Source organism: Otolemur garnettii, unplaced genomic scaffold (assembly GCF_000181295.1).
Source record: "Otolemur garnettii isolate 467f Iridium unplaced genomic scaffold, OtoGar3 scaffold00065, whole genome shotgun sequence".
In the NCBI taxonomy this organism is placed as follows: Eukaryota; Metazoa; Chordata; class Mammalia; order Primates; family Galagidae; genus Otolemur; species Otolemur garnettii.
Window position 1 is genome coordinate 8,719,325 of NW_003852460.1, and position 14,812 is coordinate 8,734,136.

Genomic DNA, 14,812 nt, shown 5'->3' on the forward strand with positions numbered 1-14,812 from the left:
TGTTTAAAAACATTTTGTAGCCTGTTTGAATCCATCTTTTAATCATTTTAAAGGGTACAAAAGTGCTCATCATAATACATTCGCTTCCAGTTATCAATTACCTCAATGTTTCTCTTTCCCTCACATCCTCTATTTGTCTAAAGTCAAACATTTTATATAAATTTATTTTCCTGGAACACATGTGTATCGTAAGAAACTTGAAAAACACAGGTAAGCACAAAATCCAGGGGTAGGAGCAAAGGCATTGAAATAAATGCACAGAGATCAAAAGTCAATCAACTCGGAGGCTCAATTTTGTAATTTTGTTTTTTATTTAAAAACGTATATGAACATCTTTCAATGGCATTGCTACGTTTGGATATGGTTGGTTTGTCCCTATCATATCTCATATAGATATTGGATCCCCAGTGTGGCAGTGCTGGGAAGTGGGGCCTAGTGAGAGGCGTCTGAGTCATAGGCACAGATCCTTCATGACTGGCTGGGTGCCATGAATTTCCGGGAGACTGTATTAGTTTGTGGAAGAATGCATTAGTTCCCTCCAGGGTGCGTTATTATAAAGTCACTGTGCCCTTGGGTTTGGTCCCTCTTCCCAGGTGTCTGCTTTACCATGTTTTGACACAGCACTAAAGCCCTCCCCAGAAGCCAAGTACATCCCAACACCATGCTTCTTATACAGCCTGTGTAATTGTGAGCTAAATAAACCTCTTTTGTTCTTCAGTTTCAGATTAATATGAGGTTTAGATTACATTGTTTTTATTTCTAAGGTAAAGTTCAAGTTGTAGCTGAGGCCTTCACCCAGGAGGTGTGCTGAATACCTTCACATGGTGCACATTAAGTAAAATCTCACCAATCACTCTCCCTCCTACCCCTCCCCTCTCTACCATCTTCCCTCCCTCTCACTTGACTATACTTGTGTTTTCTTTTCTTTATAAATGACTCAGCCTCAGGTATTTCTTTATAGCAACACATAACAGACTAAGACATTGAATATTCTACATTATCTTCAATGTTTAAACTGTATCTCATAATAGTATAATTTAACCAATCCACTATTATAGATTGTTTCCATTATTCCTTTGCCCTTACTTTTCTGAGGCCATGATAACACATCATGAAAGCTAAAATTTGACATGCACCCAAGATATTTCCACAGGATAAATTTCTCAGTGTGAACCTGTAGTTTCAGAAACTAATATTCTTAAGGCTTTTCACTGTTTTTGATTGTTGGGAAATCACTGAGGGTACAAAGAACCAGGTTACACTGCTTGCATTTGTTAGGTAAAGTCCCTCTTTAATTGTGATTCTTTGAGCTTTTGATTCCTAATGACGAATTAGGCCTCTGCCTCTGCCAAAAGACTCTATGTCTTTGTTCCTCCAGCAGCATATCTGAGTGTTTCTTTCCCTATCCAAGCATTTTAGATCATACATTTATCATCTTTGCCAAATTACCCATAAAAATGGTAACAAGCCATTTGAATATAATACTAAAGAAATTAAACATACATATATATCTTTTTAGAAAATAAAGAATCATTGATTTAATTGTAAAAGTTAAAACTTAAAAGCTTCCAGCAAGAAATGAAACATAGAAGAATATCTTTATGACCTTGGGGTGGGCAAACAATTCCTAGATAGAAAATCTGATAAACTTGACTTCATCAAATTAAAATAAAACTCTTGCTTATGAGAAGACACCATTGCTGAAGTAAAAAAAGGGACACCACAGACAAGGAGAAATGTTTACAAAACATATGCCTAACAAAGAAATTGTATTCAGATTATTTTTTAAAAGTCCTACAAATAAATAATGAAAACAAACGATCCAATAGGAATCAAAAAAAGATAGGTGCAGGAAAATTTAAAAATAAAACTCAAATTATCAATAAACATATGAAAATGTGCTCAGCAAGGAAATAACCATTAAAGTTACAGCAAGATTCAGTAAGACATCTGAGATAGTCTGACAAGGCAATCAAAAGATTTAAAGGATATACACTCCGGAAACAAAAAAGAAGTACTAGGTTTATTCCAGAAAAATATAATTATGTAGGAAGAATATGCAGACATCTAACCAAAAAGGCTACTAGAGCTACAAGTGGATTTGGCGAAGTCTCAAGATGCAGTGTCAATATGCAAAAGCAATTGTATTTCTACTTGTTATCAATGAAGAATTTGAAGATAAAATTAGAAAAACAATGCAATTTACAATTTAATCAAAGCACATAAAGCACTCAGGAATAAATTTAAACACATGTATACATGACTTGAAAACTAAAAAAAAAAAAAAAAGATGAATAAATCTATCCATAACTTCAATGAAAAATCTCAGTCAAAATTCCAGCATCAATTTTTGCAGAAACTGACAGATTCTAAAACAGTGGCATCTTCTTAATGCCATGAATCTTTAATACAGTTCCTCACTTTGTGGTGACTCCCAACCATAAAAATTATTTTCATTGCTACTTCATAACTGTAATTTTGCTACTGCTATGAATCGTAATGTAAATATCTGATATGTAGGATGGTCTTAGGCAACCCCTGTGAAAGGGTCATTCGACCCCCAAAGAGGTAGTGACCCACAGGTTGAGAACCACTGTTCTAAAACCTATAGTAATGCAAAGAAATCAAATTAGGCAATATATTTTGAAGTAGAACAAAGTTAGAGGATTTTATACTATCTGATTTCAAGATTCAAAACAGAATAATGACCTGATTTCAAGATTCAAAACAGAATAATGGAAGAAAATAGAGAATCCAAAAACATATACAAATATAATATAGTCAACTGATTTCAACAAAGATATCAAAAGTAATAAAATAGAAACAAGAATAGAGTGTCAATAGATAACACTGGAACAATGTTCATATATAATAGTGAATTCAAAATAGAATCATAGATCTAAATGTAATCGTTAAAACTATAAAACATTTTGAAGAAAACATAGAAGAAAATCTCTACAATCTTGTGGTAGACAAAGATTTCTTGGGATACAAAAACCAACAAGCATAGATTGAAATATTAAAAATCAGAATCCATCATACTTAAAACTCCTGATCTTTGAAATATATAATTAAAAATGAAAAGTCAAGACACTGACTGGTAGTAGGAAATATCCATAATATTTACATCTGACAAATGATTCGTTCCCAGAATATATAAAGTTCTTACAATTCAAAAATTGACAATATTTCAGTTGTAAGAACTCAAAATATGACAAACTCTTAATTTTCTCAATTGGCAAAAGATCTGCAAAGTTTTCAAAAGAAGACATATGAATGGGTGATAAGCACATGAGAAGATATTTGTCATCATTAGTCATCAGGGAAATGAAAATTAAACCACAATTAGATACTACTAAATCTGCTAGAATAAAAAATATACTGTATGATGACAGTGTAAATAACAAATGTTGGCAAAAGTATGAAACAACTGGGACTCTCATACCTTACTGATGAAAGTATAAAAGGTAACAGTTCTTTAGAGAACAGTAGTGGAGTTTCTTATAAAGTTAAATCTATACTCACTATATCACCTGGCCATTTTATTTCTAGGTTTTTACCCAAGAGCAAGGAAAACATATGTCCCTGAAAGAATTGTACAAAAATGTTTATGGCAGCTATCTTCAAAATAGCCAAAAAATGAAAATGACTCAAATATTCAGCAATAGATAAATAGGTAAGAATACTACAATATGTCTATACAATGGAATACGACTCAATGATAAAAAGAAAATACTGTCATACACAAGGTCATGCATGAATCTCAATAAGATGTCAAGTAAAAGAAGCTAAACCAAAAAAGCACACATACCACATGATTGCAATGATAAGAAATTCTAAAATAAAGAAAACTCATCTGTAGGGTCAGAAAGTAGGTCAGTGGTTGCCTGGTACCTAGCACTGACTGGGAAGGGGCATAAAGGGACTCTTTGTGGTGATGGAAATGTTTGATATCTTGATTGTTATTGTGGTTACATGGGTATATAGATGGGTATGTGTATGTGGGTGTGTGCACACATCTGTTAAATGTCATCAATCTATACCCTTAAAATAGCATATTTTATTGTATGCTAATAATACTTCAGTAAAGTTGACTTTTTAAAGAGATACAACTACATACCCACTAGTAAGACTAAAATTATGAAGACTGGCAAGACCAAGGATTGGCAAGGATATGAAACAATTAGAACTATTGTACACTGATGGACAACTTTTTTGGTAGTTGAAGTTAAACAGTTTCCCTATTCCACTCCTAGCACTGTACCCAAGAGAAATGAGTATATATGTCCATAAAAATCTTGCACAAATATTCACAGAAGTTTTATCCACAACACCCAAAGACTGGAAACTACCCAAATACCCATCAACAGGAGAGGAGATAATCAAATTGTGATGTGTTCATACAATGGAAAATTACTTAGCAATAAAGGAACAAAATAATGATGCCCACGACAACATAAACAGTTTTAAAATCATTGTATTAAGTGAAAGACTTATGAAGAGTACATAGAATATTCCTTTTATATGGATTTTTAAAACAGCCAGCACTAACGTATGTTGCTAGAAATCAGAATGGTGGTTGCCTCTGGGCAAGAGAACAAGAAGATACAGCAGGACACTTCCTAGGGTGATAGAGATGCGTATCTTAATCTGAGCCATGGGCATGTGCATTTCTCAAAATTCATCAAGATAGATACTTTAATGCTGGTGCATTTTGCCATATATAAATTATACCTCGAGAAACTATGAAAAAAACACAATTTGAAGCCAGGAAGATTTGGGGAGGTGGTTTGAGAGCTCTTCAGAGCTTGTATTCATTTGTACTTATTTTCTTAGAGATTCCAAAGATGCTAATTATCAAGAATATTCTTCACTAGCAACAAAATTCTTTCAAGAGCAAAGTGACACAAAGCTCTAATTTTCCAGGACACAGAGAAAGAAAAAGAGGATCCTGCTGAGAAGTAGATGCTCAAATTCTTTGAACTCACAGAAGAGATTCTAAATTGGGAACCCAAACATTTTCTGTTTCCTAGCAGAGATGCTCGTGCATGCAAAAGCTTCAGGCAGGCAATAAGGGCTATTGAAATGGCAATCTGGCCATGACAGATGCCTTAAAATGCATTCAAATCTACTCAGTCCCCACTTTAAACAAATGCGGCTTTCTCCCAGAGTTACTCATAACAACTCATATACTCTGTGGTCACAGTTAATCTGACTTGCGGGGTCCTGAGCTTGAGGGCCTGTATGTCAGAAAGTTTCTCACAGGCCTTTGGACAAACAGTGCTTGCCACACAAGAAGCACTGTGTCTCCCATGGCGTTTTATCACTGCCATCATGAAACGTGAAGCAGTGTGGCCATGAAACCAGCAAAGGCCCTCCTGAACAAGGGCGCAGCCCAGTTCAGCTCATCAGAACACAGATCCACAGAGTTTCAATATTGGAGACTCATAGTGGCACACTCATTTCTGGACAGTAGCATTCCTCTCATCAACAGGTCATGGAGTAAGGTGAGTTGTTTAGGGCCCATCTGCAGATGTGTCACGCTGATATAGGCTGATATTCTGTGGCAAATGGAATTGAAAAAATCTCAAACTTAGAATTCTTTTCAGGTCAGGGCTGGCTTCATGGACACATGACCATGCCCAGAAGGGCTCTGCACTTGGTTTAAAGCACAGCATTCACCATCTCAGAATTCTAATGAATTTTTCAAAGGGACTCTTTCATTTTTATTTTGCACTGGGTCCTGTCATTAGCAGCCAGTTCCGGAGGCTCTGCTTCAAAAGCTCATCTCTCCTGTACCTTGGAGGCTAAAAGGTTCTACTGCTCTTAATCAATAGCCAATTAACCTATAATTATCTTAATCTCTATCTTGCTATGGCCATCCAATTTGACTCTAAGCAAAAAAATTTATCTTGCGATACACAAGCTACAGTGGGAGAAGGATAAGGTGACGATGAAGGGAGAGCTGAGCAAGGATGAAGTCAGAGTAAAGAAGGAAGGGAAAGAGAGACGCTGTAGCTCTCACTTGGATATCTGCCATTTGTTGCCATTTTCCCTGCCCTTCCCTGCCTCGCCGCACAAAAGCTTGTATGTGAATGTTCACAGAAGCATTATTCCTAATAACCCCAAAGTGAAAACAAATATAAATAATAATCAGCTGATGAATGCATAAGTAAGCTATCATATACACAATGCAATATTATTTAGCAATAGAAAGAATGAAGTTCTGATACATAGAACAACATGGTTGAGCCTGGAAAAAATTATGCTATATCAAAGCCAAAGGCCAAAAAAATCACACATTGTTATGATTCCATCTATGTGGAATACCCGGAATAGGCAAGTCCACAGGGACAGCAAGGGGAATAGTTGTTGCCAGGGGCTGGGGGTAGGGGAGCAGCAGGCGTGAGTGGGCGAAATGGGGAGTGATGGCTAATGGGTAAGAATATTCTTTTGGTTTGATAAAAATATTCTAATTGACTGTGGTGGCCGTAGTACATCTCTGTAAATATACTAAAAGCCATTTAATTGTACACATCAAATGGGTGAATTGTATGGTAGGTGAATTATATTTCAATAAAGCCTTTTTTTTTTCAAAATGGAATGTTTAAGTAATTAAAGTTTTAGCACATTAGCTGCGTTTCCCCACAATCGTTTTTAGTTGAGTGAACCAAGATGCTGATAAAGAACTCAGCAGCACACACGCGACATCCCAAGCTGTATTTCCCCTGGGCCACTAAATAAACAGACATGAAAGTCATCTGAGTGTGTGAGATGGATCCGGGTTCCCATGATGTTGTCTCCTGAAGCTTTGCTGCTGGCCTCCCTCTCAGCCACCACACAAGCTCACTACCAGCCTTTCTGACCGAGTTAGCAAATCTAAGGAGGATGACAAGCAACAGTTTCTTCTTATTTTTTGGTTTATTTGAACAGCTCACAAATCAGTTGCCCTTTTAGGCCATGATAGTATTAACAACCAAAGTCTTTCAGAGAAATCATCTTAAACAATGTACAACATATCACAAATTAACTGCATCTGGTCTTAAAAATGCAAACTACCAGGACCTCCCATGGAGTAGTGTTACTATTTACAGAGGAGTTTTTCTCTTCTGCCTCTAATACTTTCACGGCTGTACTGACTAGAGGCTTTCAGAAGAGGGGAGATGCTAGAATATTCCTTCCCCACAATTCTCCATGGCTATAATACTCAGTGATTTCATTCCCATAAGCTGCTCTCAGGGACAGCAATCATTTCTTATAACACACATGTGTGCCTGCACACAGTTGCTTCAGGCCTGTCCAAGTCCACACGACAAGTTTGGGGAAAGATACAAAAGCTGAAGGAAGAAACAGGAGACAGTTAAACTTGAATTTCAGATAAAGAACATATACTTTGTAGTATAAGTATATTCCAAATATTGCACAGGATATACTTATGCTAAAAAAACTATTTGTTGTTTTCTTACATTCAAATGTAACTGGACACCCTGTATATTTATTTGCTAAATCTGGCAATGTTAATTCTATGGGAAGAAAGCCTCAGCTCAGCAATGCCAGGTAAATGGGAGAAGAGAGAGGAAATTCTGAATAGTGCCACAGTACTCTACTAGCACAGAAGAGACAAGACACAAATGTCAAATTAACTCAAGTAGAAACACTAAGAGTCGCATGAAATCCAACAAACTCCCATGAAGTTCATAAAATTCCATGGTGTGGAGAACATTTCTCCCAGTATAGCAGGTGAAACCTGGAAGCCAGAGTTGCAGGAGACCAGTGTTCTAAGCCAGTGGTTCTCAACTGGGAGCAATTTTGACAAGGTGTGGGGATATCTGTCACAGGTGGGGGTGGTGGTATTAGCATCAAATGGAGAGCGGCCAGAGATACTATGCCACCGAACATTCTATGGTGCACAGGACAGCCCCCACAATGAAGAATGATCCCACTCCAAATGTCAGTAGTGCTTGGGGTGAAGAAACTCTCAGCTAAAAAGTGAGAGGAAGCTAAATGGGGAAGAGGAGCAGCACTGGAGGTCCTTGTTGATGGGCTACCCTAGCAGCTGAATTGACAGAATCCAGCAGCCTCCACATGCAGCACCTACAGAGTCAACATTCTTGTTCACATGAAAGACTCCTAATGAATTTGGGGTATGTGCAAAGGGCTGGCAAGTGATCATCTTGAGATGTTGACCTTTCATCATTCCTCTTTCCACAGGGGCTATGATCATTGTGCCCATATTGGTTTGGTTCACTTGGTAACTATCAAAAAATGCCTACCACGCTCCTGGCTCTTAGATGCAGACTTGATGCAGGCCTGGACTCTCACAGACCCTGCAGCGATGCTCTGGAGCTCTGCTCATATACCCTCCAGTTCCTTTCCCAGTGTTCTGCTCAGCAACTCTGGAGGCTTTTACTGCAACCCGGTCTTATGTCTCCTGGTTGGAGGACCACACTGAGGTTTCTAGATTCATCTTTGCTTGTACACATAAAGAGCCAGAAGTGCCTGGAAATTTACATCTCCTCCCATCATGGTTGGTGGAGCAACCCTAATAAAGACAGCATTGCTGAGTGGGGCCTACACTGTCCCCAGTACTATTCTTTGTGGCTGAGCTAAGTTGCTCTAGGGCAGTGATTTTGTCAGCCCTTGAACCCTATGGAGCCTCCCTCCCTTCTTTATCCTACTTCTAATACCTTTTTATCCCTAGAGGATTTCTTGACCAGTACACTTCATATTAATCTTAGTCTCAGAGACTACACTTGAGAAACACAGCCAAAGGCAGAACTCATCTCACTGTCCTCAGCAAGTCTGAGGGATAGACATGTGGCCCAAATGGGCTGTGGCAGACATCGGCCATCACCTTAGCAACAACCATCTGCACGTATACCCTCTCCTGCCCTTCCTGTAGAATCTGTGATGTGTTCAAGTAGTAAGCAAGGACTCTTTACTCCAGGACAAGCATCCTCTTCCCTTAGGGTCCGAGGCTGAGTCATGATGGCGCTAAGCCACTCACAGTAACCCCATCGTCTCTTGTCAGTGATTGGTCTCAGAGTGGTTGCATGACCCATTTCTGGCCAATGGAACAAAAAGAGAAGTCTGCTGGTATTTTATAGACTAGCAGTCTTCTACTCCCCCAAATAAGAGTGTTATGGGAAGAAGACCCACTTTTCTGTCCTTCCTTCTTCCTTATGACACTCAGGTGAAGAAGTGATGTTTGGAGAAGCAACCCTAGCATAAACCCAAGGGCTTCACAGTGCACTGTTCAGCTCCTGATAAGACTGAGTCACTGAATCAAGATAATAGCCCCCTACCTCTAAACTCCTAGCTCTATGAGCTGACCAAATGTTTTCTTTTCACTTAAGCCCCTCCTGAAAACTCTTTTTACTCTGTTTACTGATGAAATGTCCAGAGATGAAGGCCAATCATAGCCCTCCCATGAAATTGGTTAAGAAAGTGGGTGCTATAATAGATAGGGTCCTATTTCCTTTGGGATCATGAGCTGTAAAGATGGCCGTTGTGTTGGCTGTGATTGTCTTCCATGACTATAGGCAGAGAGACATTTGTAGTGGGAGAAAAGAAACCCACCAGGGGAGGAAAAAGAGCTAAGAGACTGCTTCTATAATAATGTTAATTCTTGTAGTGACACCACCTTCAATTACCTTCATTGTAAAGTGGGAATAATAATTCCTACCATTCAGGGGTGATATGAGAATGATTTAAAATAACTTTTGTATAGTGCCTGGTTCCACTTCCCTTAAATTTAAACATCTTAGAGAATGAGGTATCCTGGCCTTATTTGCAACGAAGCTTAATGTTTTGTTATTTGATAGCATTTGAGTTACCTCCTAAATGTCAGTGTGCCTGAGTTTTAAAGTTGGCTTCCCTTGAAAAGACTTTGTGTCCGATTCAACTTTGCCCTAGTATGTGCAGCAGCTGTGCTCTGAAGTGGCCAAAGCAGAGAGGAGTGCTGAGGAAGAAAAAGGGATAGGAAAGAAAGAGTAGAATTTTAGAGAAAGAAGAGAGGAGAAGAAAAAACAGAGGAAGAAGAAAGAGGAGATGGTGGAGGAGGAAGAAAGTAAGGAAGAAAAAAAGAAAAAGGAAAGAAAAAGAAACCAAGCTGTATACTCTACTAGAGTTTAAAAAAACTTCATGAACCTCTCATTCACCAATCATCCTTTGAGCCTCCCTCAAAAAAAAAAATTAAAATTTACTGGCTGCTGCTCCCTGTCATAAAAACTGTGTTTGGCATTTAATTTACAATATTACATTTAACACTCAAAAAGAAAAAAGAAAAAACAAACTATTAAGTACGAACTCTTATTTTTGCTATTTTACATTTGAGAAAAGAGAAAGTCAGAAAAGTTATATAAATTGCCCCCAAGTCACACAGCTAAGTGAGTGAGTAGGGATTCAGCCCAGGTGTGCCTAAGTCCCTAGCCCTGCTTTTTGCCACTGCCATGCTAAATGTCACTGGGGGCAGTTACTGAGAATGAAAAGATACAGATCACATCACCCAAGGTGTCCTAAATTAGTCTGAGGTCCTTAATGTAAGGAGGGAAAAAAACCCACCAAAATGCAACATTACCTTGTCTGGAAGTTCATAGCCAATGGTGAAGACAGAACATAAATACATAATTTTAATGCATAATCACTGTTCTATTAAACTCGCTGGTGACCCATTGCAAGTTTCATGGAGAAAATATTCTTCATGCCCAGTCTTTCAGAGTAAGGGTGGATTTATCAGGGAAAAAAGTTTTAGCAGAAAGAAATAGAGGAGAATTTTCCAAAAGGGAGGCAAGGGACAAGGTGTTTTGAGAGAGGTGAGCAGCTGAGTGCATTAGAAGTAAAATTGAAGGAAATGCCATTTAACTTCCAAAAATATTCTGAGCTTACATAATGTTAGTCTCCCTTCTCAGCCCCCGAGGCAGTTCTTAGTCATGCAATAAACATCATTTTTAAAGTTCCCATCCACTTTTGTCTCTTTTCTACACACACAAGTAAAATAAACTTTGAAACTGGACTGCATTTTGTAGCAGTTTCACATGATTTTTTGAGTCAGCTCTAATAAATGCTAAATGAAAATATAATTTTATGTCTTGCAATGCCCCTTTCACACACACATTGCCCATTTCCCTTGTGATGACTTGCAGGGGGTCAGTGAGCATATTTACTTCTCAATTTGTAGGCTCAAGAGGAAGGGATTTTTTTCCCACACGAATTTTAGCTAGCTGGTGAGAGGACAGGAATACTGAGCACTTGTTTCCTAACACCCTGGCACATCTGGGTACCTACTTCTCCTCTCCAACTTATCCATATCAATTGCAGAACTGGTCTTGATTCTTTCTTTTATGTATGGAAGTAGCTTTACTAAGCATACATCTTATTAGTTAACATAAGAAGCAGCAGCTGATTTTGATCTCCGCATACAGAAATCACTTCCAGGCATATAATTAAGTCCACACAGGGAGCAGGAGAAACCTGGAAGCTTGATACAAACACACAAACCACCTCCTACTAAGAGAAAATGATATTTGGCCATTCTCTTTCAAGAAAAAAAGTATTGGTTATATTGACCTAAATATAAATTTGTCCAGACATCACACCAAGTCAGATAGAAAGCCCAAAACAATCATTGGGTTACTATAGATGAACCCTATATCAGAAGCTAAGTGATTTCAAAGGCCAAGGGAAAAGATTTTTTTCTTTTTTGAGACAGGGTCTCCCAGTTGTCTGTGCTGAAGTTCAGTGGCATCATCATAGCTCAGTTCCTGGGCTGAAGAAATCCTTCTGCCTTAGCCTCCCCAGTAGCTGGGGCTACAGGTACATTCCACCACACTTGGCTATTTTTTTCTTTTTTTATATAGAAATGAGGTCTCACTATGTTGCCCAGACTGGTCTCAAGCTCTTGGTCTCAGTAATCCTTCTGTCTTGGACACCCAAAGATTACAGGACACCCAAAGATTACAGGGCTGAGATTACAGGTATGACCCACTGTATCTAGCCAAAAAGAGATTTTTCAGTGTGTCAAGATTTATTTTTTGGAAGTGTAGAAACTTTAGGTCTCTGTGTATTCATTTGCTCATTCATTGACTCATTTATTCATTAAATGATAATATTTGAATGCCTATTACAATGGAGCTACTGTTCTGGTAATATGGTAATATATTAGTGAATGAGTGCAGTTAAGATGTGAAAACAGACAATGAAAAATAAATCGATTATAATTTCACATAGAAGTGCACGAATACCTTCCTTCACTCCCTCCTCCCTTCCTTTCTTGAACAATTCAAGCTAAGATTCATGATGTGGGGCTGTGTAGGGTGAGTATGTGTATGGAGTGTGGCAAGTGCGGTGACCCAGCAGATTGTATCATGTCAGAAGGAAAGCATTCACTTAGGGTGGTGTGTTGCTGGGGATCAGAATCTATGTGGCATGGGGAGGGCATCCATACAGGAGAATGATGGCACTGGCTTGCTATGGGATGTGGAGCCTGAATTGGGGGGTGCATAAGGTGTCCATGCGTACATATACCCCTTGTAGTGGGAGGGGTGTGGCATGGGATTTTGAAGCCTGAGGCAATGAAAGGCAGCATAGAGTGGGGTGTGGGAGCCCAGAAAAGGTGAGAAAGGCATCCATGTAGGAATTTAGGGGTTGGTAGTAAGAATGAGACATTGGGTATACAGAGGAGTAAACGATTCACTATGATTATATTGAGGGTGGGAGGACCAATATCCTCACTGTCAGAGAAGTAAAGAAAGGGAGAAAACTAGTACCTATGTGGTACTAAATTTAAATTGGAGGTGTAAACTCATGATTTTCAAATATATTATTTATTTAAATAATAGTGATTGGTTTGTTTTTATATTTATATTTATTTAAATACTTGTGATTGGTTTGTTTTTATATTTATATTTATTTAAATACTTGTGATTGGTTTTTTTTTTCAATTTTTTAATTAAATCAAATTAAAATGAGGGTACGATTTTTAGGCTACATTGTTTTCACTTCCAGGGTAAAGTTCCATTTGTAGAAGAGCCTCTCACCCGGGGGGCCTATTACACACCCTCACAATGAACACATTAAGTGAGATACCACCTCATGCCCTCCCTCCTTCTGCTAAACGTCCTCCCCCTCTCCCCTCCCACTTCCCTCTACCCCCAAACTGGACTATATTAGTATTTTATTGTTCTTACGAATATGTAATTGTTTATATATTGATTTCATATTAGTATGGAGTACATTTACTGTGGTATATGTATACCATGGAATATTATTCAACTATTTAAAAAGATGAAGACTTTACATCTTTTACTGGATGGAGTTGAAATATATTATTCTTAGGAAAGTGTCACAAGAATGGAAAACTATATTTTTAAATATATTTAGATAGGTATTGAAATAAATACACATGTAGATATATGCATGTATATGTATATGTGTATAATGTATATTTGTGTTGCCCTGGGTCTCCCTACTGACAAGGTCTAACAATTATGACACTTAATAGCAATGAGCATACTTTGTCTTCTAAATACCACTTTATACTAAGAACTTTTCTTCAGAAAAGTGGCAAGAACTGGAACAAGAAAGGTCCATAGAAGGTGAGCCAGGAACATTTTGTTGGTCCAGAAAGCAAGATGGGGGCATATCAAAAGGACACAGAAAACATCTTGAAGGATATTTCACTGATTGGGTTGCCAGATTCAACCAAGATACATAGTTAAATTGAAATTTAATATAAACCATGAATAATTTAAATAAAGTATGTTCATGCAATATTAACCATGTCTATGCAATATTTTGAGCATATTAATATGTACATACTAAAATTTATTCATTATTTATTTGAAATTCAAATTTAGCTAATTGTACTGCATCCTAGCAGGCAACTCTATCCCACTACTGAATATGGGACTTTCTTGAGTATCACAATAAATAAGAGTAATGAATTATAACTCATTGAATAAAATAGGAATCCATGAGTCCATATTGATGTAAGTGAAGAAATGGGAAGAACAGAAAGCTTTTCCCTATAGTAGAATGCCACAATGTGACTGTAGAAGAAGTGATGGAAATAGAAAATTGTCATATGTCAGCGGTCAAAGTAATGATTAATTTAGCCAAGAAATATCAATGGGCTGGGCGTTGTGCCTCACACCTGTAGTCCTAGCATTCTGGGAGGCCAAGGTGGGTGGATCATCTGAGCTCAGGAGTTCGAGACCATTCTGAGCGAGAGTAAGATCCCACCTCTATTAAAAATAGAAAAAGCAGCCAGGCGTGGTGGGACATTCCTGTAGTCCCAGCTACTGGGGAGGCTGAGGCAAGAGAATCGCTTGAGCCCAAGAGTTTGAAGTTGCTATGAGCTATGATGCCATGGCACTTTACCTCAGTGACAAAGTGAGACTCTATCTCAAACAAACAAAAACAAACAAACAAAACCCAGAAACATTAGTGGATGCTAAAACTAGTGGATGAAAGTCTGATGGAGGATGAGATCATTACACTTCTCAAATGTGATACTTATTACAAGAACACATAATTTGAACTTAATCATAAGAAATTATCAGACAATGCAAATTTAGGGACATTCTATAAAACAATTGGCCTGTACGCTTCAAAAATCTCAAGGTCCTCCAAGTCAAAAACTACTGAGAAACTGTTCTACACTGAATGAACTAAAGAGACATGAGAGGTAAATACAACTCCTGATCCCTGACTAGATCTTTCTGATACATAGGAGATTACTTGGACAGTTGGTGAAACATGCTAGGCATGGGGACCAAATGGTAGCCACATACCATGTTCATTTCCTGATTTT

The 14,812-nt window shown here is 38.0% G+C and overlaps 1 protein-coding gene across 1 annotated transcript in view; it reads right to left on the minus strand.

Moving 5' to 3' along the window:
* Positions 1-14,812, minus strand: part of ARHGAP6 (Rho GTPase activating protein 6) — a 465,268-nt gene that overhangs the window by 308,929 nt on the left and 141,527 nt on the right. The gene's annotated exons all lie outside the window — the stretch shown is intronic.